This window comes from Protopterus annectens, chromosome 5.part0, assembly GCF_019279795.1.
Source record: "Protopterus annectens isolate FY-2018-M chromosome 5.part0, PAN1.0, whole genome shotgun sequence".
Classification (NCBI taxonomy): domain Eukaryota; kingdom Metazoa; phylum Chordata; order Ceratodontiformes; family Protopteridae; genus Protopterus; species Protopterus annectens.
In genome coordinates, this window is record NC_056735.1 from 524,499,043 (window position 1) to 524,526,480 (window position 27,438).

Genomic DNA, 27,438 nt, shown 5'->3' on the forward strand with positions numbered 1-27,438 from the left:
CGGTGCTGCTCGTAGGTGGACCTCTGGCAGACATGCACCTGCAGGACAGAGCGCAGCAGCTGGTATCACCAGACGCATGTTCCAGACTGTAATGGTGGCACAGGCATGTGCTGAATGGCAGAACAAAGAAGGGCAGAGGCTGCAGAGGGCTGCTATCCATACCCTAAATGACAACATCCAGGCATTGGCAAATGCTCAACAGCAGATTTCTAATGTTCTGGATAGGCGACTAGGTGAAATGGTTGGAATCCTTGACCGAGGCATGGCAATTCGCGAGCGGGAGCTGTCTGTGCTGGAACACCTGAGAGGAGTGAGGCATAGGCCACGTGGATGTAGGCCAGCAATACCACCTAGTGTAGGTCGACGTGAGCGTGCCACCTCACATGCCCGCTCCCATAGTGCCGGTAGCAGTAGCAGTGCAGCTGGTGCTGCGCTGTCAACACCAGGACACAGCAGGCCACGTGGACGTGGCCCTGGACAGTCTCAGTGGGGACACGGTTCCAGCGGACATGTGTCGTCAGACAGTAGCCACTCTGTACCTCCACCTGGTAGTGCCCATGCAACCCCAGGCAGGCACAGGTCACATGGCCGTGGACAGACACAGTGAGCTGTACAACCTGCACTGTACAATCTGGGGCTGTCAATTATACTCCATGTAGGCATCACAAATGACAGAACTGTGTACACACATACACACACACAGCAAACACAACTGTAGGGCTCCACAACATCCACATGCATTCTGCACAGTCATGTCCAGACAACTCACCGGCCCTTACACACACACATGATGTTATCCATTGGTGCAGCCTATGCCCCTGGCAAACATATCACCCTGTGCATATGATGAAGCCTGTGCCCCATCCCTGTCATCCACACCATCAGTGCAGGGTTATGCACAAATATTCTGATGCACAGGGTGAACAGCACAGTGAGAGGTGTATGTAATACCTGTGTATGCATAGTGAGGGATGTGCATGTTGCAGTGGTTGTGTGTGAATACTGAGTTGTGTATGTGACATAGGTTGCGTATTGTCGACATGCACCAGTCACACCATGTAGTGCAGGTGCAGCATGCATTGTGATGTGTTCATGGAATGTGTCTCGGTTACATCTGTAGCACCATGTTGGTTGTGATACCCTGGTTCCCTCTTATGGTGTACTTGCATGTGCCTACAGGTAGCAGTGTTTGTAGTCCCCCACATGTAACTGTGGAGTACACACAGGCACGTCTGGCAATATCAGCATGCTACATGTACCCTCATCCTGACTGTTGCACACACCAACATGACACAGATGTCCGCACATATACTGCACCTGATGCATGTGGTCGGTGCCACAGGCTACACTGGACAGAGACGTGACATACATAGCAGGACACATTACAGGTTTGGTGATATGGTGCAGGGGTTGTACACAGCGGCCTGGCCAATGATGATGTGAGGTGTCACTTGGTAGCTGGAGGCCACACTGTGCAGCAGTAGGACCCTGTAACAGTACGTGAACATGGCCGCATTCACGGGGTGTACACCACTATAACGCACACCCCATAGTGTGCAGCTGGGGACCCTTGCCTGTGTGGTCATCACCCTCACAGTACTATGCACCCACACGACGTGTCACAGAGAAGGGACATGCACAGGTAGCCAGTATGGCTGGGACCTATGGCATCAACAGGGTTGTGCAATGCATCACCATTACGGGTTAGTCAACACGTGGGGTCAGTGATAATTTCCCACCATATATTAGCATACACACTCACACCAAGCACCAGACATACATACAGACACACACATACTGTGGTGACCACACATGTGTATACGGACAGCCGATATGTGTGATGCACCTTACCGGCAAACGTCATGCTTCCCACACTGACATATGTACAGATCTCTACAATGGTGTACAGGGATGTGTAGCAACTGGGAAATATTACCCGCGATATGTGGCATCTCTGGTCACACATTCAGGCACACATGGCAGTGCTGGGAATGATACACCTGCCATATGATGACACGTTTGATGGACATGCAGCGGTATTGATTGCATTATGTGTACCGATGCTATATCTGGCAAATGTGCTGCTATATACACATGGGAGGTTGTAGGTGTTACAGGTGCCATATGACATATAGTTGTTAACACCTGACCGCTGTGTATGCATTATGTAAGCACCATCACGTAACAGCGACATAGCATACAGTTAGCACATGGCATGATAGGATGGTGTGTGACACAACTGTGAGCCTCCCCCTGCACACATACATTTAGACAGGTGGTTCACCACGTTATGTACACACATCCCTCCATATGTGCTGTTTGTATGTCACCGTATACAGATGTCAATGATGGGTCTGCATTGCGTCTGCATGTCGTAGGTAGGTGCAAGTATGTTACGGACATCGGCCACTGCACTTGCATGTTTGTTGCATGCACAGTACAGATGTCACATGTGTCTCCTGTTGCCATGTTTGTATGCATTGCTATTGTTGGACATGTGTGTTGACATACATAACACATGGACTGCGGTATGATATCACGGGTGTCACAGGCGACCACTACAAGGGTATGTGTCCCAGTCAACACTGCTACCCCCTGTAGTGTGAGCATTCAACAGACATGGGCCCACCTTCAATTCGAGTGTGTAGCATTGATTAGGCCAGTGTTATGCATGAGGTACATCAAAGGCCATGTATGTATGTATGTGTTGTGTGTGCAGTCCATGCACACATCCACACAATCACATGTATGACATACCCAGACATGTGTTCATTGGTGTATAGCAACAGTCAGGTGTCACAGCTGTGTAAGGGCCATGGTATGTCTTGAGCTGACCTGTTCATGTATACTGGTATCATTGCAATGCATAACACCTGTTGGATCCCTGTTGGTACGTGTGTACTCTGCACAGCTGGTGTACACCGCTGTACAGCCCAGTGGTCATGTGTCACATGGTGTTGTGGGACCGTAAGGCTGTGTAGTGCTGCACCAATGACATGGTGCTGACTTGACAGCTACAGTGTACACTGCAGTGTGTACGTGTGTGACCTGCACATGTGACAGCTGTGATGGCAGCTGTGTGTGTACAGGTCACTGCATGTGTGACCGCCCTGTGCGTGAGGGCAGTTATACCTTACTGTGCCCTTCTGTGTGTACACTCCATCTGCATGCAAGATTGCCCTTTGCAACTGCTAAGTGTGTGAGCATGCCCAGTACACCGTTGTGTAGATGGACACACAGTACATTCCACACTGCGCCCTTCCGTGATTAGACTCCGTGTGCATGCAAGATGGCCCTTTGCAACAGCTAAGTGTGTGAGCATGCCCAGTACGCCTTTGTGTAGATGGACACACAGTACATTCCACACTGCGCCCTTCCGTGATTAGACTCTGTGTGCATGCAAGATGGCCCTTTGCAACAGCTAGGTGTGTGAGCATGCCCAGTACGCCATTGTGTAGATGGACACACAGTACATTTCAAACAGACGTGTGATACTAAGCATGTGGGCATGGCCATTGACATCCTGTATAGCCATGGTGGTCATCCAGGCACCAGATGTCCAATTTCAATGTCACGATGGATGCCTACATTGAACACACTTGTTGCTCTCTCGAAGGGTGTACTGTCTGTGGCGCATCCCGTATCTATTTAGTGTTGTTGTGCTCTGTAGATATTTAGTTGGCCCAATGACAGCACTGGTGTGCTTGTGTACGTCTACCTTGGGACGGTAATATGCTTTCAGACCGCTCACTCTCTAAACATTCCCTATCGGCATCTTTCCCTTTGTGGATGATGTCACCCACCTAGAAGTATGCCTCTGGGAGTGCTGTGTTCAGTAATCTTGGTAGCGCATTCTGGAAATGCGTAATGCTGTAGTGTGTTAAAGTAGGTAGGTGTATGTTCAACTCCCGGCCTTTCCAAGTGTGTGTGTGTGTGTGTGTGTGTGTGTGTGTGTGTGTGTTTCCAACTGCCTGGGGACACAGTAATGCTTTTAGATGCTTCACAACACATACATTCCCTATCGGTGTCTTTGCCTTTGCGGATGATGTCACCCACCTAGAAGTCTGCCTCTGGGAGTGCTGTGTTTAGTAATCTCGGCAGCATGTTCTGTAAATGCGTAATGCTGTAGTGTGTTAGAGTAGGTAGGTGTATGTTCAACTCCTGGCCCTTCCAAGTGTGTGTGTGTGTGTGTTTCCAGCTGCCTGGGGACACAGTAATGCTTTTAGATGCCTCACAACACATACATTCCCTATCGGCGTCTTTGCCTTTGTGGATGATGTCACCCACCTAGAAGTATGCCTCTGGGAGTGCTGTGTTCAGTAATCTCGGTAGCGCGTTCTGTAAATGCGTAATGCTGTAGTGTGTTAGAGTAGGTAGGTGTATGTTCAACTCCCGGCCCTTTCAAGTGTGTGTGTGTGTGTGTGTGTGTTTCCAGCTGCCTGGGGACACAGTAATGCTTTTAGATGTCTCACAACACATACATTCCCTATCGGCGTCTTTGCCTTTGCGGATGATGTCACCCACCTAGAAGTATGCCTCTGGGAGTGCTGTGCTCAGTAATTTCGGTAGCGCATTCTATAAATGCGTAATGCTGTAGTGTGTGTGAGTAGGTAGGTGTATGTTCAACTCCCGGCCCTTCCAAGTGTGTGTGTGTGTGTGTGTGTGTGTGTGTGTGTGTGTGTGTGTGTGTTTCCAGCTGCCTGGGGACACAGTAATGCTTTTAGATGCCTCACAACACATACATTCCCTATCAGCGTCTTTGCCTTTGCGGATGATGTCACCCACCTAGAAGTATGCCTCTGGGAGTGCTGTGTTCAGTAATCTCGGTAGCACGTTCTGTAAATGCGTAATGCTGTAGTGTGTTAGAGTAGGTAGGTGTATGTTCAACTCCCGGCCCTTCCAAGTGTGTGTGTGTGTTTCCAGCTGCCTGGGGACACAGTAATGCTTTTAGATGCCTCACAACATATACATTCCCTATCAGCGTCTTTGCCTTTGCGGATGATGTCACCCACCTAGAAGTATGCCTCTGGGAGTGCTGTGTTCAGTAATCTCGGTAGTGCGTTCTGTAAATGTATAATGCTGTAGTGTGTTAGAGTAGGTAGGTGTATGTTCATCTCCCGACCCTTCCAAGTGTGTGTGTGTGTGTGTGTGTGTGTGTGTGTGTGTGTGTGTTTCCAGCTGCCTGGGGACACAGTAATGCTTTTAGATGTCTCACAACACATACATTCCCTATCGGCATCTTTGCCTTTGCGGATGATGTCACCCACCTAGAAGTATGCCTCTGGGAGTGCTGTGTTCAGTAATCTCGGTAGCACATTCTGTAAATGCGTAATGCTGTAGTGTGTTAGAGTAGGTAGGTGTATGTTCAACTCCTGGCCCTTCCAAGTGTGTGTGTGTGTTTCCAGCTGCCTGGGGACACAGTAACACTTTTAGATGTCTCACAACACATACATTCCCTATCGGCGTCTTTGCCTTTGCGGATGATGTCACCCACCTAGAAGTATGCCTCTGGGAGTGCTGTGTTCAGTAATCTCGGTAGCGCGTTCTGTAAATGCATCATGCTGTAGTGTGATAGGGTAGTTAGGTGTAAGTTCAATTCCCAGGCCTGCCAGATGTGTGTGTGTGTGCATGCTCCCGTCCTCCTGGGGACTCAGGTTATGCTTTTAGATGCTTCACAACACAGATGTATCCTGCTGACATCTTTGTCTTTCCGGATGTTGACACACACCTAGTAGAATGCCTGTGTGTCTGCTGTGTTTAGTAATCTCGGTAGTGTGTTCTGTAAATGCATCATGCTGTAGTGTGATAGGGTAGTCATGTGTAGGTTCAATTACCAGCCCTGCCACATGTGTGTGTGTGTGTGTGTATGTCTGTATCTCTCCCTCTCTCTCTCTCTCTATATATATATAAAATCTATTTTCTGCCCATAACTCTGCTCTTGCATGGACAGCTGACTGTTTCATGTATCGCATATTTGTATAGCTTTCACATGCCAATGGGGTATGTTGCAAATCCCAACATTGTCCATGCAATGTCCGTGTTACGGGCGGTGTTACACGCCCTTACAGGCGTTTGCTGTATATCTTGACAGACATCTATCCTTACTGTACTCGTACACGCCGGAGGCTTCATGTATCATGGCCTAGTTTTGATGTGTGTATGTCTATTTGTGCTGTGTGCATGGCTGTGGGTATGTCCCACTATCATCATTTGTAAAGCTGACAGCCCTATAGGTTCTTCATGTAGACTGCTGTGTCATTTGACATGTCAGCACATACCTACGGACAGTACTGCACGTCCTACTGCAGCGCATTTCATACCTTCTGCGTTATCTTGCAGTCGATATTGCTGTTTCATCACACATGTATCTGTTTCTGTTCATACTACTCCACCTCCTAGAGCAAGTTGCTGGACAAGGCCTTATCTGATAGTGGGACACATAGGGGCAGTATTGACATGATGCTCTTACAAACGTAGATAGTTGACACAATAATAGGTTTTGCATTAGTATGGCTTTTCTGTCGGATTTGGTGTCTTACTCACATGTTTGTCATTATTTCATGTCTTCAGTTATCATGAAAGTGCCAGAATGTTACTGTTGTTACGTGGAACACACCAAACATATGAGGCAGAACTATGCACATTCTGTGTAAATCTGTACAGTTGCGGAGTATGTGTCTGATACAAAATATCAACTTTCTGACACCAATACACACACTGTCTGGCGGCATCACAGGCCACATGCCATTACATTTATATTGCAGGACACACCCACCCAGACAGTTGTATTCCTCACACAGGCCAACAGCTGCTTATCCACACTAATTGGTCTATCATGTACCGTATGTGTGCGCCGGTATTCGCGCTTTCCGTCAGTGGCAGAGCTCACGTACATGTCTGGGGGACTGGACATTGTTACGGTGACACTGCATGACACCCTGAGGGACACATTACTTTTGTGTCTATTAACCTTCCACATTGACATTCACAGGGCATACGTTGTCATTCACATTTGTCAGAGTACATGTGTGTGACTTGTACATGTTTTCTCATTTGTCCTGATGTCTTTCTTCTCACCTGTCCACCTAGTATCACTAGTTCTGTACATGTATTTTGGACAGGTTACCTTCATATCCCTAACCTGTACACATTATGGGTAAACGCCCTGACATTTGACCTTTGCCCTTGTTACATTTGTCATAGTGATGTGCCTTTCTGGTAAATTGCTGGCAAGGCATTACGAACTGTGCGGTAGATAATAGTGACTGACATTTCCATTACATGATTAGTAACACTCATAACATCCGTATTCATGGGTACACCAGTATTCTCACAACGTTCTGACTTTGTCTGGGGTATATCTAATATAGTCCCTATTTGTATTTCATGTACTATGCCTTAGTGCAGCTGTGTTATTCTGACAGTTTGCCAGTTATGGGTACCATCTTGGTCGTACGCATGTCCATCCATGATAATCGCCTACATGACACTGATATAGGGCCCTACATATTGCCAAAATGGTTTCTGCAATATCCAGTGGATGGTTTGCCCCATTATTGAGAATATAGGCATGTGCTATACCCACATCACTCCCACGGGGCGGGCCTACGAAATCTCTGCCAAACAACACCTAGGCCCATTTCTGCATACCCATGATTCCCATACCTGACAACCCTCTACAGTACCCATTACACATGTTTAATGTGTGCGGTACTGAAGTGTGGCGACACTTATATGCACTCCCCACTCTCTGGATATCAGTTAAATGCGTCATACATTCTATCGACACATGTGTCATCACCCTTGCACCTGATACTGTTGCATGTACAGCTATTTCGTATTTGCTGCGGTCACTTATTTTGCGTCAATGTCGGTTGACACTACATAAGAATCAATTTTTGGAGTCCTGCAATGGACACCTATCTGCATGTTTAAAGTGTAGAACTTGCTGGACTGTCACTTTCTGGCCAATGGTTTGGAATGCTGCGGTTTATTCACCTTTCCTGCATGTTTGTTTGTCTACCCATATTAGATATAATGTGGCCTATTTATGTACATATGTCATATCTACGGGACATAAGTCTGTTGTGTATACATATATACATGTACAATCCTCATTTCATAACTTGCTTTGGTTTACGTCTGTGGATTATGTGTATACACATATATCTATATCCATACCATACCTTTCCACTATACAGATTGTCGCAGAGTGTACAGCTGGTTGCCCCTTTATCTTCACTGTGTTTTACATAAACCTGTGTCTATCTGGCAATGTAGTGGCATTTCATTTGAGACTTATGGTGGGGAATTCTGGCAAGCAGTTCATGTTACGACTGCATACCCTTCAGAGAATCCATGCTACTCACACACCCGTTATTCTATCCACTTTCTATGTTTGTTCTGGCACATATCTGGGGTTTGTCCCTATTTGTACCGGTAGTTTGCATGGCTTTGTCCGGTTTCATACTTTACGAGGTTAACAGGTTTGAGCCCTGTATAACTAACGTGGGGGAAACAGCATTCATTTACTATGCAGTGAGCGGGTCACACACTCACAGGTGCACTTGCATTTCCTTATTGTGGGTTACGCGCAGGCGCGCATGCATATCCTTATTGTGGGTTACATATGTTTACTAAGTCTTTGTGCTTACGTGGGCTTTATTACTTGTGACAGTACCAGTAATTATCTGTAATCCGGTTAACGGACGTTTGCGAAACACACGTTCACCTTTACATATTTAACTGTCTGTACAGCACAGATGCATTCATTACACTTTCACATTATATGTGCTGTAGTCGTTGTTCAACCAGGACTGCATTCACGTTGGCCGGATGCTGTAACCACTATATGTTTGGTGTTCTGACTCATTTATATGCATACCCATAGTACATAGCTACATTAACATATGCCTAACCGCTTCACTTACGTCACAGGCATCCATTCTCCTGCTGGGAAAAATGCGGTACTACATGTTACACATTCCCTATTCCCTACTGCTCTGGACCCAAGCTGCATATTTAATCACTGCAGGGATATTCAGAACCCAAAGGCTTATAGTCCTGACACATACAGGTCTTTAATTGTCAGGGTGTTCATGTGGTGATCTGGGTTTAGGCTTGTCCGCCTGGTGAACGGAACTGCCCTGACCGTGTTCAAATGTCAGACAAAGCACATGGACAGGGTTTGTCCATTTTAAACATTTAATCTGTGTTTACAGACACAGGTGTTTGGGCACCTGTCAGCAGCTTATGATGTTGGCAATACATAATATGGGTAGGGGTGGTTATGATACATAATCCACGGTGAGTGGTGTTCCCATTCACATTTGACTATTTCCTGTATTCATTCTTACGAGGGTTATTATTTTGCACATGACTTAACTATGAATTAACTACGGGTATGCAGTAGTACAGTCAACATATGTGACGGTTTGTTACAGTATATATGTATGGACCTCTGTAATACTGGGGACTACCCCACATCCTTCACAACATTTCCTGCTTATGTACATACTATTATTCAGTGAACTTTCGAAGTTTGTGAGAGCAGTAATTACATCTGTCCCTATTTGTCCACCCATCCTTTTAGGCTTTGTCCAGGTTTTGTTGCTGTAATAGGTTGAGAGGTGGTGTCGGTATGTGATTGAGTTGAATATATACTGTCGATAATTCAGTGGGGAGTAGGGTTACCACTTGTTCCTCTTTGCGAGGGGAGGTCCCACTTTGGACAGTTGTGTCCTGCGATGACACCTAAGACATGGCAAATGTCCTGTGATTTTAAGAATAATATATTTCTTATTTTCTTTACTAGTTGCATGATACAGGTATTTTGTATCTGGTACACATAACTATCATTTGGGATAGCATAAGCTATTCAAATGCTATGGCATAAGCTTTTATCTTGGCATACATGTGTAATTCTGTCCTTTGCACTGGCCGGGGGTATGTTTTATCCTGCAAATTCTCACATTTCTACAAGGGATGTCCCACCTTGGCCATCTGAACAGGTGGCAACCCTAGTGGGGTGATCTGCATGGTGGACAGCTGTTCCATCCTGCGTAGTATGATTTGCATGTCTGCATAGAAACTGAACAGTACCGTGACTACACATACATGTTTCGTCCAGATGTGTACAGTAATGGACACCGTGGCGTGTAAACAACTCTGAGGTTTCAACAGGTTACTTATCCCACGTGGGATGTGCACACATTTTGCCGTAACATTAACGCGCGGGCATTTGGATTTACGTACCTGTGATGGGATGTTTACAAACGTGGGATACATATTTGCAATCCTGACACTGCCTAGGACGATACTTCCTACTACATATGGGGAATACTCGCTATGTGTAGGTGTACGGATGCGCAAGGCTGGTAGCTGCATTTGGTGGACATTCGGACATGGGTGCGGGTTTTGTGCTATACAGGGGTTGTTGTGTATTGCATTTGCATGCATGGGTTCTACTTTTGGATATCCCGGTTCCGCATATAGCATCCTCTGTGTATGTGGCGGTTACGTTCATGTTCATGTGTATAGCACATTTTAATATACATATGTTTGTGTGTGTTTGGTATACAACTTGGACTGTCAGGTTTCTTTATGGTTGTTATATAGCCACAACTGCCCTGCTGTGTACTATCACTACCACTGTGGGACTGCTGGTGACCATACCTATGGGGCTAGACTTGTGTATTGGCGGCGCGCTGACATGATGCGCTTCACTTCCACTGGGTATAACTTCTGACAGTGCAGTAAATTATGGACACATGATTTTAAATATCATTTGTTCCATGGATGGAAACTCATATTATGTTGCGTGCATTTCTGTTTGGTTCTCCATTTTGTGTGGCCGGGAACTGTCTTGCATGCTTTGCATACGTTTCATTATCCACGGACACTGATAGGTGCGATTACTATTGCAGGCAGGCTATAATATTCAGCAGTTTAGGTTGCTCATCGCCAGCCGACATTGACACGCCTCCGGGTGCAGCTTAGTAATGCCCCATGCACTCGCGCACGTGTCCTATGCACGTGGATGTGGTAGCGGCGCACCTTCATTATTATGCATATGGCACTACTACACCATTTATACGCCGCACGGCCAGCGCAGGCCTTACACTGACCTTGCACTGAGCTTCATGAATCCAGGGGTATGTATTCAGGCTTCCAGCTGCTTCATTTCAAGAACATTCATTAAATAATTGACTCTTAAAATAAAACCTCACATTGCCTTATATTCCTGTAAGCATCCTGTCATTCCATACTAGATTAAAACATTTTCTGTCATCAATGACCCAGAACATTGTCTAGGTTGAAGACAGTTACAGTTCCCACTATTTTATTTAATACAGTTTAAACTGTATTCCCTTAATAATTAAATTTATGTTATTTTCCCTGAGCAGCTATCATAGACTTTGATTAAACTCACTACACTTGAAAACATGCTACACAAGGATAGCCTAAAACATCTACTAGCAAAGAATCAGTTGTGTACTCCTCTCCTCTAGATAATATACATATGCATGACGTTTAATTTTTGAATGAAAATCTTAACATGAATTTAAAGAGTTGCTTCATCTCTAATCTTTGCAAACTATGAAAATATGCCACAATATTTACCAGCATTTTTTAAATGTCTTGCTTTCTATGATCTCTTCTAGATTCAAGGTTCCTTGCTGCATCTTAATTGTAAGTTATATGTTTTATTCCAAAACTAACTTTTGCTTTAAAAAAATAGAGAAAAAAGTAAAACCTACACATTACATTTCCTCCAAACAATAAAATTCTATTACATTCCAAATATTGCAGTAAACTTATTTAAGGCCAACAATAAAATACTTATTTTTAATTAAAACCTTTAAATAAAATGACAACATTGATTGCTGCACTTGTAAAATAATAGCCGTTTGGTAGCCTTACCTGCTTAGGTTGAGCAGTGGAACTCATAGAAGCCACTGTGTTGAGTCTCTTCAAGTAAAAATGCTGCTCACTGCTAATAAAATAGTTGTTTTCTGTATACCAATGCTGCCAAAAAATTAGATCACGGGGGCGTGGCCAAGATGTCAGAGTGAGTGCAGCAGTTTTTTTTTGCTCTGTCTATAAGTTTTTATTTCTGGCAGGATTTATTTGGAATTTTTTGAAGTACATTGGGAAAAACTACATATAAATATTCTCTTTATCACTGTGGATTACTTGAGGAAGAAAAAGTAACAATTTTAAGTGATTTTTCTCACAAAATTTCTGAAAGAATATTAGCAGCTGTATACAGATACTTGAAATATGAGTCATTCAAAGTCATCAGCTCAAGATAGCTCTATGAAAAAAGAACTGCAGACCGTAATTATAAGTATACAGGACCTTTCTACTAAAATGGACAATTTAGAAAACATCATGGAAAATATGAAAAAAGAGAATAAAAAGCAAATTCAAGATTTAAAGGAAATTATTTCAAAGCACTCAGATCAAATAACCAACATAGAAGAATCTTTAAATGACATAGATGGAAGACAGATAGAGAATGACAGTCAAATAAATTTCATATTGAAGCAAAACAACTTATTAATTGAAAAAGTGGAAGATTTGGAGTCAAGGTCAAGGAGGAACAACATTAGAATGTATGTAGTTCCTGAAAAGACAGAGGGAAATAATATGATTCTTTTCCCAGGGAGACAGGAGAACCAAACAGTGGACAGGGGTGAGGGAAATACAATACCTGGGCAATTCCGACTGGAACCCCGACTACAACCCAGGTCCCAGGTTCAGAAAGAGGAAACAGCCACAATAACAGGTACAATAACAACAACAACAGGTACCACAATAACAGGTGTTCCACTTATCTGGAACCACTCTGTTAAAGCACTGACTGAAGAGGAAAAAAGTGTGTTGTCCAAAGGACTTACTTTTGTACCAAGCTGCAGGAGTGAGGTTGCTCAAGTGCTGATAGACCTTAAAATGTTTGTGAGGAAGCTCAACTTAAGGGTACAGTTTCATGGCAAAAGTAATGACACTGAAAATAAGCCTATTGATGAAACTATAAAAAGGTCTAGCAGCTATTGTCCACCACTACATCAAACACTAGCTGCTTTCGAAGTGAAATATGAGATGGATATCAGGAAACTGCTTAAAAAACCTCCAAAGAAAAAACTTTATAACTTAATACAGGGAGAAAGAAAAGCATTGCTTGAGCTAGGCAATGATAAATTCAGGTGTGTAATGAAGGCAGACAAGGGAGGAGGTATACTTGTGACTGATTCCACTAGCTACAACCAAAAGATAGAGAACATGCTGGAGGATAACAGATTTTATGAGTTATTTGCCATGGATGACATAAAAAGAGCATATGATTTATGGAACACTAATCTCACCACATTATGGGAAGAAAAACTTATCACTGAAAATCTTTATAATTATTTATGGACCCAATGCCCACGTTTACCTTACTTTTTTGGAATACCAAAGCCACACAAGAATAGAGAAGACCCACCTTATAGACCGGTGGTAGCAAGTGGAGGTTCCCTTACTGAAGCCACAGCCATTTACCTTGATTACTTGCTGAAACTTCTAGCAGAAAAGAATAAGTCATACATAAGAGATTCAATGGATTTTTTGAAGAAAATAAAAAAACATTACAGTGGAAGTTGACAGTATTTTGGTAACTATTGATGTGGAATCCTTGTACACAGTGCTCCCTCACAATTACTGTATAACAGCAGCTATGGCGTCTTTTAAGAAACATAATCAGAGTACACAGGCACAACTGCAAAAGTTAAGCAAGCTCATTAATCTTGTACTGGACTTCAATTTCTTTACTTTCAATGGCAAACACTACAAACAAAAAACTGGTATAGCAATGGGGGCTGCCATGGCTCCCAGCATAGCGAACATAGCCCTGGGCAAATGGGAGGAGGACTTTGTGTTAAACAACACAGACTACATGCAGCATATCGCATGCTATTTACGTTTTATTGACAATGTCTTTATTGTGTGGGAAGGTGACACCTTGCAGCTTGGAGATTTTATCACTTACCTCAATCAAACAACCCCCTTCCTGAAGTTTACCTCTTCTCATAGCTGTACTTCAACCACTTTCTTAGATATGCAGATTTCCAAGGACACCAACAATAACAGAATCACCACTAATCTATTCAGAAAACCAGCGAGGGTTAACTTATTACTCCACAGTAAAAGGCTACATCCTACAAAAACCAAGTAAAATGTAGTGAAATCCCAAAGCTATAGATTAGCTCGAATTACCACAGAGATGGAACCATTTTTGAGAAACCTGAACAACTTAGAGAATGATTTTCTAGTGAGAGGCTATGAAAGTCAGATGTTATAAAACATCCTGGAACCCATTATAGAACTGAAAAGGACTGAAGCACCTTCACTAAACCTCCTCAGTAGAAAAATGTTAAGTAATCCCACAGAGAATAATAAATGCAAAAATAGCTGCATCCTGACATACACTTTGGATTATCGCAGTATCAAAAATATTATTGAAGAAAACTGGGACATTGTCACAGGAAACCCTTTTCTGATTAACATCTTAGGTGAAGCCCCATCATTTGTTTATAAGAAGGCCAGGAATATTAGAAGTTTTGTTGAATTTAAACCTAGACCATGTGAGAAAAGCACTAACAGATGTGAAACTAACTGTACATTTTGTATATTTACACAGCAAGGTGATAGTTTTTATTGCCTTTATTTAAAGAAGATCATTAAAACCAGTGCAGGGGGTGACTGTAACACTAAAAAAGTAATTTACAGGGCACAGTGCAATGAATGTGATGCATTCTATGTGGGCAAGACTGTAAATAAACTCAAGCAAAGGATTTCATGTCATCTGTCAGAAATCCGCTCTGGATGTAAAAATAATGCACTAGCCATACACCTTTCGCTTCATAAAAGACACGCAGGTTTTAAGTTCCAGATCCTGGATCGCATATACATGGGTGATCCTGAAGGAGACATCCCGAATATTCTGGAGAAACATGAACTCATGTGGCAATTAAAGCTGAACTCTTTTAGAAAGCCTGGACTAAACTACTACTGTTCAATTAAAAGTGCACTGGAACTTAGAAAATTGCCACATTGTTTACATGACTAATTGTATTTTATTTTATTTTTTTCTACAAATTGGTTTTAAATACCATTTTAAATCATTTGAAATTCAAGTGTATATTTTGTTTCCATCATCGTACATATATTTTTTTATTTTTATTTTTTTCTGGTTCTCTTTTTTCCACTTTATTCAAAATTATGGTAATGACAATACTAACTAATTATACAATTATATGGGTTTTTAGGGTTCTTGTACACAGACCTGAAGAAGTCTAGAAGGATGAAAGTGATCTTTGTTAACAATAGGTTATGAAAATAGAAACTGATCTTTACATGCAAAATGTATATGTATATATTTATATATAATTTTTGATCGCAAAATGAACTAAGGTTGCTATATTTCCAGCCATGTAGTATATTGCCTTGTATAAAATCACAGACTTAATAATCTACTTAATAATTTGGTTAAATAAGATGTACCATTAAAGTACATTAGGGCTATATATTATTATGACAGCCACTAGGTAGGGCAGGACCAGCTCGAATATCACACTGATATGGGAAGGGATGTGAATTTAACATGTGTACCAATAACACTTTGTTTTACAGCACAATAAACCACTCCCATGCCTGATAAAAAGTATATATATATTTAGAAAGCTTGTGAGGAAATTATTACTCTATTTTTGTTTTACTTGGATCGCTTGTCTGTGTACTTAATAAAGGATTTTCGACTGGAAACAGACTGCCTGCCTTGCTTGGATTACTTTCGAATACTTAGTAATGCTGTAGAATTATATATTTTGTATTATTATTTTTTGACTTGACGAGTTTACGTTCGCTACTTCTACTACTATTGTCTGATCTGATTAATATACAGTGATTAACTAGAAATATATGGACTGAAAATCTTCCACACAGAGAAGTTTCTTACACTGTTTTTTTTTTTTTTAAATAATACAAATAGTGACTGCAAACAATATGCTTAAGTGCAATTTTTTGAATGATAATATCAACAGAAGAGTAACAAAGGAACAAAAAACTAATTTGCTCAAACCAATAACATTAAAAGAAATTAAAGAATACAATCGAAATCTTAAAAACAATAAGGCACCTGGATTAAATGGGATTATAGGAGAAATATATAAGTTGTTTCCAGAGGACACCTTAAAGACTTTAGAGGCAGCTTTTGAAGAATTTAGGAAAAATAAAAATATATTTCCTCCATGGAAGTATGCTGTAGTATCTCCCATTCTAAAGCAAGATAAAGACCCTAAATTAGTATCATCATTAACTGCTGTGGTGGTAGTGCTGCAGTAGCATTGTCACCTCACAGTAAGACGTTCTGTTCTATTCTCAGCTAGAGCATCTTCTGTGTGGAGACATGCGTGAATGGGCGTACCTTCGTTGAAGGTTGTGCGTCAGAGCCAGTAACTCGGTACATAAAAATCTACTGCCAATCATTAGGGGACCGGAGTTCCGCTGTGGCGACCGCTAACCGGGAAAAGCTGAAAGACACAACATTAACACTCAGGTCAATCAATCATACAACATCCTCTCCATATTGGAAAATATTTACATGGAACTTTTTACACAGGAGTTTCTTTACTCCACAGAAAATTGATATAATATCAAATAAAACTAGTCACAATTGTTGGAGATGTGATGAGAGTCTCTGTGCTGATTGGGTACACATGTTCCTTGAATGCAGATTGGTTTTCCCATTTTGGTAGAAATTTAGAGATTTTATGAAGGCATTGTGGACTGACAAGTGTATAATAATAGATGCACTTTTATTGATTAATGCTCCAATATCAGATTGTATACCAAAGCCACAAGTGCATCTTCTCTGGTCTCTTTTGGCAATAGCAAGAAAAATTATCACTTCAAACTGGAAAACCAAAATAAATGTATATTTTGCTGAATTTATATTATTGGCCAAAACAGTATGTAATAGAGAACTTTTAACTCTTTTCTTTAGAATGGCAAGAATGACACTGAGAAAGTTATCCTGGATGAAACTAAAAAAGTTATTAGATAAAATGTAATGATTTCAAACAGAATAGACTAATGTTATGAGCATTTCTTTTTTGTATATAGTTTTTAATATTTAGTGTTATGTTTATGTATAATTATTTGCATGGTATTAGAAGTTCATGATTTATGAAAATTAATAAAAAGAAAGTTTTAAAAAAATTAAATCACACTATCTCTGTTACAAAGAGGTATGAAGATCTGATTTTGACCCCAATGACCCCAGCTTGATTGACATTCCAGGCACAGCACTAGCCAGATGGAGAGCATGGAGCAAGTGACTAAGCAGAAGTCACAGAAACTGAACTACAAGGGCATAAAACAAATATTCTTCCTCGCTGCTGAAAGGGGCAACACATAGCTCCCCAGCTTGGAGACAATTAGGGATAACCCTTAAATGGTGATGGTTCAATTCTGCGGGCAAAACCAAGCTGTCAGGCTAGTAGAACAATGATATCTCTGATTTATAGAAATAGAGATTATTTTGAATTAGGCTACACTGAGGCAAGAGAAATAAGCACACAGTTGCCTGAATTGTGACCTCTTTGGATGAAGGACTGGGGGATGATGGTCAGCAAACACATTGAAGAAAAAGAACATAAAAAACAAGAGTAAGATCACAGCTATACAGCTTATTACAAGCCTGGGTGACCTTCCAGTGATGTCTTTGCTTTATTTCCCTTTACCAGCCTGTCCCACTACCTGGCTGTGATATCAGATCCATGTTTGTCAATTAACATATATGATTAAGTCACTGTAGAGAAGGGTACACTGTTTGTTTTCCACCTTCATTTGCCTTATGTGTGACTCTAAGACTTGTGACCAGAGTTCTCCTGGATTCATCCCTGAAAAGGAACACTGCTGACCAGTGGGGCTTACCTGGTTAACAAATGAAGAAAAAAAATAGAATTACAAAAAATATATTTTCTGACCACTTGCCCTAAAGACCTTGTCACATACGTAAACTGACATGGTTCCTAAGTAAACATAATACCAACAATCTCAGTTTTCTTCAAAATGTGTATTATATTTCTGTATATTGTTAAGGATAGATGGCACTAACAATGTAAGCATCATCACAAGCTCCTCTTTAGTTTCTGCTCATTAGTATAAATTAAACAGCTGATATCACTGCTTTTGTTTTTATACTATCACCAGCATTGTTTTTGCAGACTTTAAGGCAGCAATGTCAAATCAGGAATGAAATATCTGTAGAAAAATTGTTAAAGAAGAAAGTTTAATATATATTGAATTGCTTATCATTGATTATTTCATTGTAGTGTAAAGTAATCAAAGATTAGGAATTTGGATTTCTATGGAATCAGTGAGCTAAGATAGAAAGATTTTTAAAAATAACTCGGCAAAGTAGTCAGCACTTCAGAAAAAATATCTTTAGCTGAAGTTTTATTGTCTACAATCATAAGCAAACGCATATACAGTTTGCACTATCTTTGATAATATTGCAGACATTAGGATTATTTTGTGTAATGTGCACTGTAAAAACTCTGTTAACAGCAAACAATATATGAAGTGCTAACTTCTTCACCAGCAATAATTAGCTAGTCTGCATGTTCTTGACTATTTGCCAGAAAGCCAGCAGAGGGCTGATATGCACAATCCTATCCTAGTTTGCATCCTGATTCCAGACTGTATGTTTCTAGTAAAGATTTTCTTGAATTAAGTTCTCTGGGACATGTTCCTTCTTATGTGCAGTTTCTTGAAGGCTTGGTTTCAGCCATTTCTGCTTATCATCCATCTGCTTTTTCCAGAAGAGAGCATAAGAAAACACAAGATAAATTATTACAGCAATCCTGATGATGCACACATCAGCAGATTATTTTACACAATTCCTCCTGCTAGTGCTCCTACTGTTTTTACAGGTTCACAACTTCATAGGTAAGTACTAGGCTAGCCGCCCTTACAAGCCATTTAAAACATAGTCAGTTTCCCTTTTTTGCTTGAAATAACCTATCCCATTCGGTTATAGATTAGTCTTAGCCATCTCATGGTCAATAATTATTTATTACTTCTAATGAAAGTAACTGGGATCATTACATAGATAATCTGAGGGGACCCATGCATGGGATAAAGCATTTAGGAGCTGCCTCCGTCCATTAGTAAGACAGAGGGGAGTCTTAGGGCAAATCTTCTGTTTTCCATCCATAGATCTAAAACAAGGAGAATAACAAGAGCAACAAATCCTTGTTTGTGCCATAACATTAACTCACCTTTGCTCCCCCTAAAGAACAGTGTTCCCTTGTTTGTGCCATAACAGTAACTCACCTTTGCCCCCCCCCCATAAAAGAACAGGAAAATGACACATTTTGCTAACAAACAATCTTTGAAGTGCTAAAAGTGCTATCAAAGGAACTGTCCCTAAAATATTTGCACATATTTATCACAAAACATTCCCTTTTCATGTAATGGAATTCATGTATACCTCTGAAATGGCTTGGCAAACATGCCCATGCCATCAGTACACTTCTAATTAATGCATATGGATAAAAGTGTAAAATCTTTTGCTTCAGATGTTTCTTAAATACATTCCAGCATGTGCAGTATGGAGCTGACAAAATGGAAGCATACCTTCTGAAGTTCAGTGCTCCTCTGTGCAGATATGTCCTGAAGAAATAGCATATGTGCAGTATTCCAAACATAAGTAAGTCTCCTCACCATCACTTTGTCTAGCTAAATGGTTGCCTTTTTATATGGTGTAGATTCAGGGCTATTAACATGGTGAAGATGCAAATCAGGTGTAAACCCATTAGAATTGCTGATTCCCAAACACTTGGATCCATGCAGTAGATGTAAATATACTGCAGGCACTCCCTTAATCTTTGTGTTTAATGGATTGCAACTGTGAACGATTACTGGTTGGGAGAAGGAAAATACAAGAGCACTGCAGGCTGACAAAGCATAATTATAACAGGTTGTGTGATCAATAGGTGCACTACATTCAAAAATAATAAATGTACAAATAACTGCTGTATGGTTTGACATCACTGTAGATGCTGTTGCAGTTGGTTGTGTGCAAACTAAGTTCAGTTCTTTGCTGCAAAGCTGTTTGTGTGGGAAAGAGGGATAAGACACCCATGCTGTGTTCTAAAGGTGTATTGGAATGAGAGTTCAAATCCACATCTATGTAGACATAGCCAATGTGAGCCATTATTTTCTTGTGTGTATGTCATATATTGATTTTCCTTATTTCAACTACTTGTCCCTTTTTTTCCTTTTTCTCTTTTTCTGTTTTTGTTTGCCTATTTTGAGGGGGGTGGGGGCAGTATTCACATGGTGTGGCACGTACAACAATCACAGGAACAAAGGAAATGAATGCCAGGTTTTGCTGTGCTTATCTCATTTGCACAAAGCACAGCAGTGCATAAACTGAACAACTGGGACTCCAAAGGAAGCAGACAGGATCCAGACAGCCAAAACTAGAAACTGGATGCATTCAATTAATACTATTGGTCATAGTGCACACCCACTAACAGGTGTTTCGTGGTGGTTAATAATGAGACCTTAAGAATGATTAGTGAAATAAGGAATATTATATAACTAGCCCTGTGGCAGCAGGTGTAAGTGTAGGGCTAGAACCCAGATAGTCCTGGGGTCTAGTACAGGGTGTGTAACCTTGTTTTACTGTTGTGACACTGTAGTTTATAGCAATGAACTGCAGCATAGACAAGTGTTATTTCAACCTTCTTGTGGCAACAGGTATAAGTGTAAGGCTGCCATGCACATGGTCCTGGCTCCTAATACAGGATACTCCATGCACTTTTACTGTTGTTCCACTTGCCATTATAGTCTCTCTCACTTATAACATTTGAGATAGTGGAGCTGATATTAATTATGCATATGAAGTCTGAGGCAGTAGTACTGTGTCAGTTATTTAATTCTTTATCTATGTATTATCATATTTATTATCAGATGTATGACTGTGGGTTTACTGTGTACTTTACTCCTGTAAGTATAATTCTGCTGTCTGGACTGGCATGGCCTTCACATTTGCCTAACACACATACACAACTGCCTGTACATCCAATAACCTTGGAATTTTAATTGTAATTATGAAATGCCTCACTGCTTCTTTCCACTTACCATTGCACAAATGCATTACTCAGGGGTGTGCATTGCTGAACAATGCATATGTGTGATGGTAAGTGGAACGCAACAGTTTCAAACAGTGTGCACACTCCAGTAAATGAAATAACTGGAATTGTTGAGAAAGACTCAGTCTCCATTGCTCTAGATCCATGGCAGACATGGCAGATGTTTGTGAGGAAGATGCCAGGTTTGGGGCACAGAGGTGGGGTGTCCAGAAGTCCAAGATTTTTATTGGACTCCTAGTTAAGATCCACAGCCAAAGGTTTCTGCAGGGGGACTATTCTGGCTCCCAGTATAAGTCTGAGGCTTGGGATACTTTACCCCAGGTTGTATCCAGTGCCACCAGTATCCCGCACACTGGAGAGCAATGTAGGCATCATCATATTGGCCTATGGAGGAGGAAGAGGGATACACTCAACCATTGGACTGAGAAATTTAGGACTGAGGACATCTCTCACTTGGGTAAGTATCATCTATAGAGAGTACTTGTAAGAATTAGAAAACTGAATATAGGCAAGACTGATATTCATAATGGTCTTCACTTCTGTTCTATTTTTTTCCACAGCTGCGAGTTACCATGTGCAGTGTCAAACCCATGGGGCTAGATTGGCGAGGACGATGAAAGCATGTGGTATGTCTGAAGTAGAAGAGCACTGTTATGGTAGCATTAAAGTTAAAGATAGCTTTTCCGGTATTTTATACAGTTGTATCAGATTGAGCATGCATATCTCAACTGTAAAACCAAGCATGCATGCTTTAGTGTGTACACAAACCAACAGTACAATATTAGACTTTAGTTAGAAGTTGTGTGTTCAAATAAATTACTTCTCAACTAGACAATACTGTTAATTCTTCAATAATATTGAAATTAAATTAAACCTCTATACCAGTGGCAAAAATGCCCTGCTGTAAACTGTAACCTTATAATTGGAACACTCATATGTGCAAGGATTACCTGCTGCAATCTGTAGTATGGCATGCATTTGTTAGGAGGTGGTAAAGGTTAAGATAATAGATTCAAATAATTGTATTAATGTCCCCATGAGTTTGACACTGCACATGGTAATGTATGTGGCATATGGAGGTATTAATCTTATCTCTTTTTTTTTCTCTCACCCCCAACCTTTATCTCTCTTATTTTATTTTATTTTTATTTTATTTCATATTGTTTATAAAAACATTTTTGTATCATTATTTTATTTTATTTTTATAAATACATATATTTATGTTAACTTATTTTATTGTAAAATTCATTTTTATTTTATTTTTTATTTTTTTAATATTATTATGTGTCATCTAAATGTCTCCATGTCATTCATGTGTACCACATCACCAAATGCTACATAGCACAGCGGGGTAGGCCTGTCCCACAGGATCTGCCTGCCCTTCCTTCCTCTGGCTGCAGCACCATTGCCCAGCATGTCTGGGAACCAACCTGGCACCACTGCCTCTGCTGCCCCTGCACTACCTACATACTCAGGTAGTCCTGCCATGAAGATTGGTCCAGTGGTACCCTCTGGGAGCAGTGACAGAGGTGGTGATTTTATCACCTGTACCGAGTTGCCCAGGATGGTGCATAGGGTTGTAGGCAGCACTGTTGGTACACACCTATGCTGGCTGGAGAGTCTGCTCTCCTTCAGTTTGCATAGTACTAGGAGGAGGAGAAGAAAATGTTAAGCACTCCAGCCAGTGGAGGAGTGAGGGGACAGTAATGACACTCCAGTGGGTTAGAACTCAATTCTCACTGTCACCCAGCTTGATGACCCTGGGTTCAGGATGTCCTCACCCTTATCCAAATCACAGTTTCCCACAAACTTTTATGTCCATCATCATCCCTGTCTCTTGTCTTGTTTGTCTTGTCTGTCTGCAATTGCTTCCTCACTTACCCAACTTACCTGACCCAGACATACCTACATCCCTTCCCCAACATTTCTCTCTCTCTCCAAAATAAAAAATGAATGCCCACCTGTCCCCTCAAAAAAAAAAAAAAATCACTCCATACATAGCTCTCAATTTCGCACACATGTCTTCTTGATAGACTTGATTTGGTCCAACTGGCTATACAACAAGAATGTGTTGTGGTCACCCATCTCTCTGGAAGTACTATTTTGCACATATGTTTAGTTTACACTATTAAAAAATGGATAGCTATAGTTATTTCCTACCTCCCTCCTGTACATTCCTGTCCTACTTTCCTTTTGTCCTTCCCCTTGCTTGCTACCCATTTCACCACTTTCCTATCCACTCCATATTAACACCTTTAATCTGGTTAAAAATAGAATCACACACACCAAACATAAGATGCTGAAGAAGCAATGGATCCCTTCATGTTTTGGGCTCCCTGTTTGCACGGAGGTGCGCATCGTACACCTGGAGGCAAGGTAACTGTCACTTCATCCTATACAAGACAGATTACACTGACATGGCTTTAATTCTATTCACATACATCATGGCATGGTTTGTAGGCCTTGTGTAATCTTGCTGAGAAAGCCCTGTGATCTCTCCAGCTGCTGCATGTGTCTGGTGAGGTACATGACAAAGAGTGTCATACTCTATTACTTTCCTGATAAGGTTTGACGACAGTGCTATCATACAATCCTAAGATCTGCATATGATGGCGTGACATATGATGTGTATAATATAGGCTTTCAATACCAGTGTGGACACTTGGTGGTCAAAGTTCAGACCGCTATCTACATGTGTTCCCAGTGCTGGCATCAATGAGTGTCAGCATAGCAGGACTTTTATCCATGCTGTGATTAACACGGAATTCCACTTTTCAGATGGACTACATAAAAAAGACACCTTTCTGCATTTAGTTGTAGATCGTATGCCTTTGTCCCCATTCATTTGTCTGTGTTAGCTCCTCCTGTACTATATTATCATCATTGATGAGCTCAATGATTGCACCAAATATGCAAGAATCAGCAAATTTGGTAAGGCAAAGGCAATATACTTTAGCCTGGACTGTTGAGAAATAGAGTCTAAACAGTGAAGGGTCAAGCACAGATCCCTGGGGTTTGCCAATGGTGACAGCTCAAATGGTACAAGTTGATACATCAATGTTCACAGTATGTGTTCTGTCAGTGAACCAGTTGGTTATCCATCTAGTAATGTATGGGTTAATCCCCAGATGGCAAGGTTTCTCAATTATACCTGCATGAAGGATTGTGTCAAAACCCCAGGGCAGATCACAATAGGCAGTATGCACTGTCTTACCTTCATCCAGGCCTATCACATGGCAGCAATGGACTGTGGCAACATCACAGATTACCTATGATGTGACTCAGCACATAAACCTACCTGATACAGTTGAAAACACACTTCAACACACTCTCCACATAGGCTATATTCCCATACAAGGGTGTACATCAAAATGCATCCATCTGAGTAGAAGGGGCAGCACCTGATGCATGCATGTATAGATGCATCCTGTGATCATGGACCTCTTCTACATGTACACTAGTCATAGTATGGCTTTGTGCAATAGACCTGTGTCAGTTATTAATGTTACATCATGTCTGTTACATCTGATAGATGTCCTCAAAGAGGTCATCGAGGGCATGCATGATGCAACAATATCATCTTGAGGAACTTGACCAGGTCAAGGCATTTGGCACAAATCCACACTGAGGTATTCACTCAGCATTGTCATATTTGACCATAAACAGCTATATCACCAAATAGTTAGACCAGTGGAGCACATACTTGGCATCTGACTATGTTGAAATGTGCGATGTGACCTATATCTCAGGTCCAGTGATCAGGACCTTCCACCAGGGCTGTCTGCTAGGCCCTTTCCTGTCCATTAGTTAAGTGAAGGGCATTACAAATGACATACACATGCTGTGTCAACACAGCTGCCTGAAGGACTACAGAATGTGGGCAATTATTGACTAAAATTGTGATGTTACTATAATAAAGATAGTAGCAACACATAACAAACAATGCTTCCACAGGCATGACAACACCTGCATTGACAAGACACATTGCAGGATTTATTAAGTCAGAAAACAAACACACCACCCAAATATAATGTGGACATCACTTGCTATAATCAGACCAATAGGTATGTGACCCATGTGCTCTGGTAGATGGTAAGTGGTACATCACCAGCATGTAGTCACAGTGCTGACTACTCCCTTGAATGTAACACAAGTACTGGGTATGTGAAGGACATCTACATCAGAGGCCATATTACCATCATGGTTCCCAGCCTTCATCACACTAATAACTGTGTACAATGCACCCTTCTTCATGTACCTCCCAACACATCTTCCAGTGATGTGTAATGGAAGTATACCACCTTTGTTACAGTGATCTGTCACATAGCCTATTGGCCAAACATAGGTATTCTTTCTGTGGAATATACATGATTGCCTGATGGTGCAGAACACCAATCAAGTTGTTTCACCAGATGCATGTGCGCGCTACCTGTTCTGTTTATGCACACACTACATACATAGGTGTTTGACAACATTAATGGCATGTATATAATTTCTGACAGTGTGGATTGTGCTCTCTCTCTCTCTCTCTCTATATATATATATATATATGTATATAAATATATATATATATATATATATATATATATATATATATATATATATATATATGTGAGTGTGTGTGTGTGTGTGTGTGTGTGTGTGTGTGTGTGTGTGTGTGTGTGTGTGTGTGTGTGTGTATATATATATATATATATATATATATATATATATATATATATATATATATATATATGGGTCTATATTAAGTCAGCGAATGCTTAAAAAAGCGAACACTGAATTATTGACCCCATGTAAGTGGAAGCTTACAATCCCAAACACTTAGAACAGCAATTTTTTTCCCAGGGAAAAAAAATCACTGTTCCGAAAAAGAAAAAAAAAACCTTTAAAACATTACATAAAGAGGGGGGCTTTGCTCCCCAAACCCCCCGACATGGGTGGGATGTGCCTCCCACACCCCCCTACTTAAATATACCAACTCTGAGAAAACACTACTGTGATGAAAATGGCAAAATAAGGAAGGCGGCCAAGCGATTTCTTTCCCAGGGAAAGAATTTGCTTATATGCCATTTCGTGCTTTCAAGTTCGATCAAGACGCATTCGAAAGAATGCGTCTTCGATCATATAATAGGGAACCGTATATGTATATATATATATATATATATATATATATATATATATATATATATATATATGGGTCTACTTCATTTCATTGAAAATTTCACTGAAACTCATTTTGTTGAAAGCTCATATCACTGAAACTCAGCTGCCTAAGCACAATTCATTAAAAGCTCACTTCACTGAAAACTCATTTGAGTGAAACTTATTTCATATAAAAGTATATGCCCTGTTCTCCACTGTACTGTGATCCTGGAGTTAGTATATATAGTAAGGGGGGGGGCATGTGGGGGGTGTAGCCCCATAATTGTTTGGGTATATATTGTCTTCTCGAAAGAGTTAGTCATTCAACTTGTAAGTATCCATGTCTATGGAATGCAACATTTAAAATAGGTAGGGACTATGCCCCCACACCCCCCAATGTGGGGAGCTGTGCCCCCCCCCCCACACACACACCCCTTACTATATATACATTAACTCCATGATCACAGTACAGTGGAGAACAGGGCATATACCTTTCTACAAAATGAGTTTCAGTCAAATGAGTTTTCAGTGAAGTGAGCTTTTAGTGAGCTGAGTTTCAGTGAAATTAGCTTTCAACTAAATGAAGTAAATCCATATATATATATATATATATATATATATATATATATATATATATATATATATACATACATATGCCATGCAAAGAAGGCAACTAGCCTGTGTTGCCGATACTGTCATATACAGGTATAGCAGTGTCCCTCCTGACACCTACAGCAGATGTTACAGTGCCAGGACAGTCTGCATGGTTACCCGCATAGAGTGTGAATATATCATAACACTTGTTCAAGTGTTTGTGTGTGTGTGTGTGTGTGTGTGTGTGTGTGTGTGTGTGTGTGTGTGTGTGTGTGTGTGTGTGCAGACTTATCTCTTATCACTGTAATTACATATGTTATGTCAGAGGCATGGGATTGCTGGTGATATTATTCTGATATTTATTTATTTATTTTTATTATTTATTTTACATTTGTTAACCGGGTAGAGTCTGGCTGGGCAAGTAGCCCATTTTCAGTGGAGACCCGGGGAGATAAGCTCCATAACAGTAGTACAAAAAGATTACAGAAATTTTTAA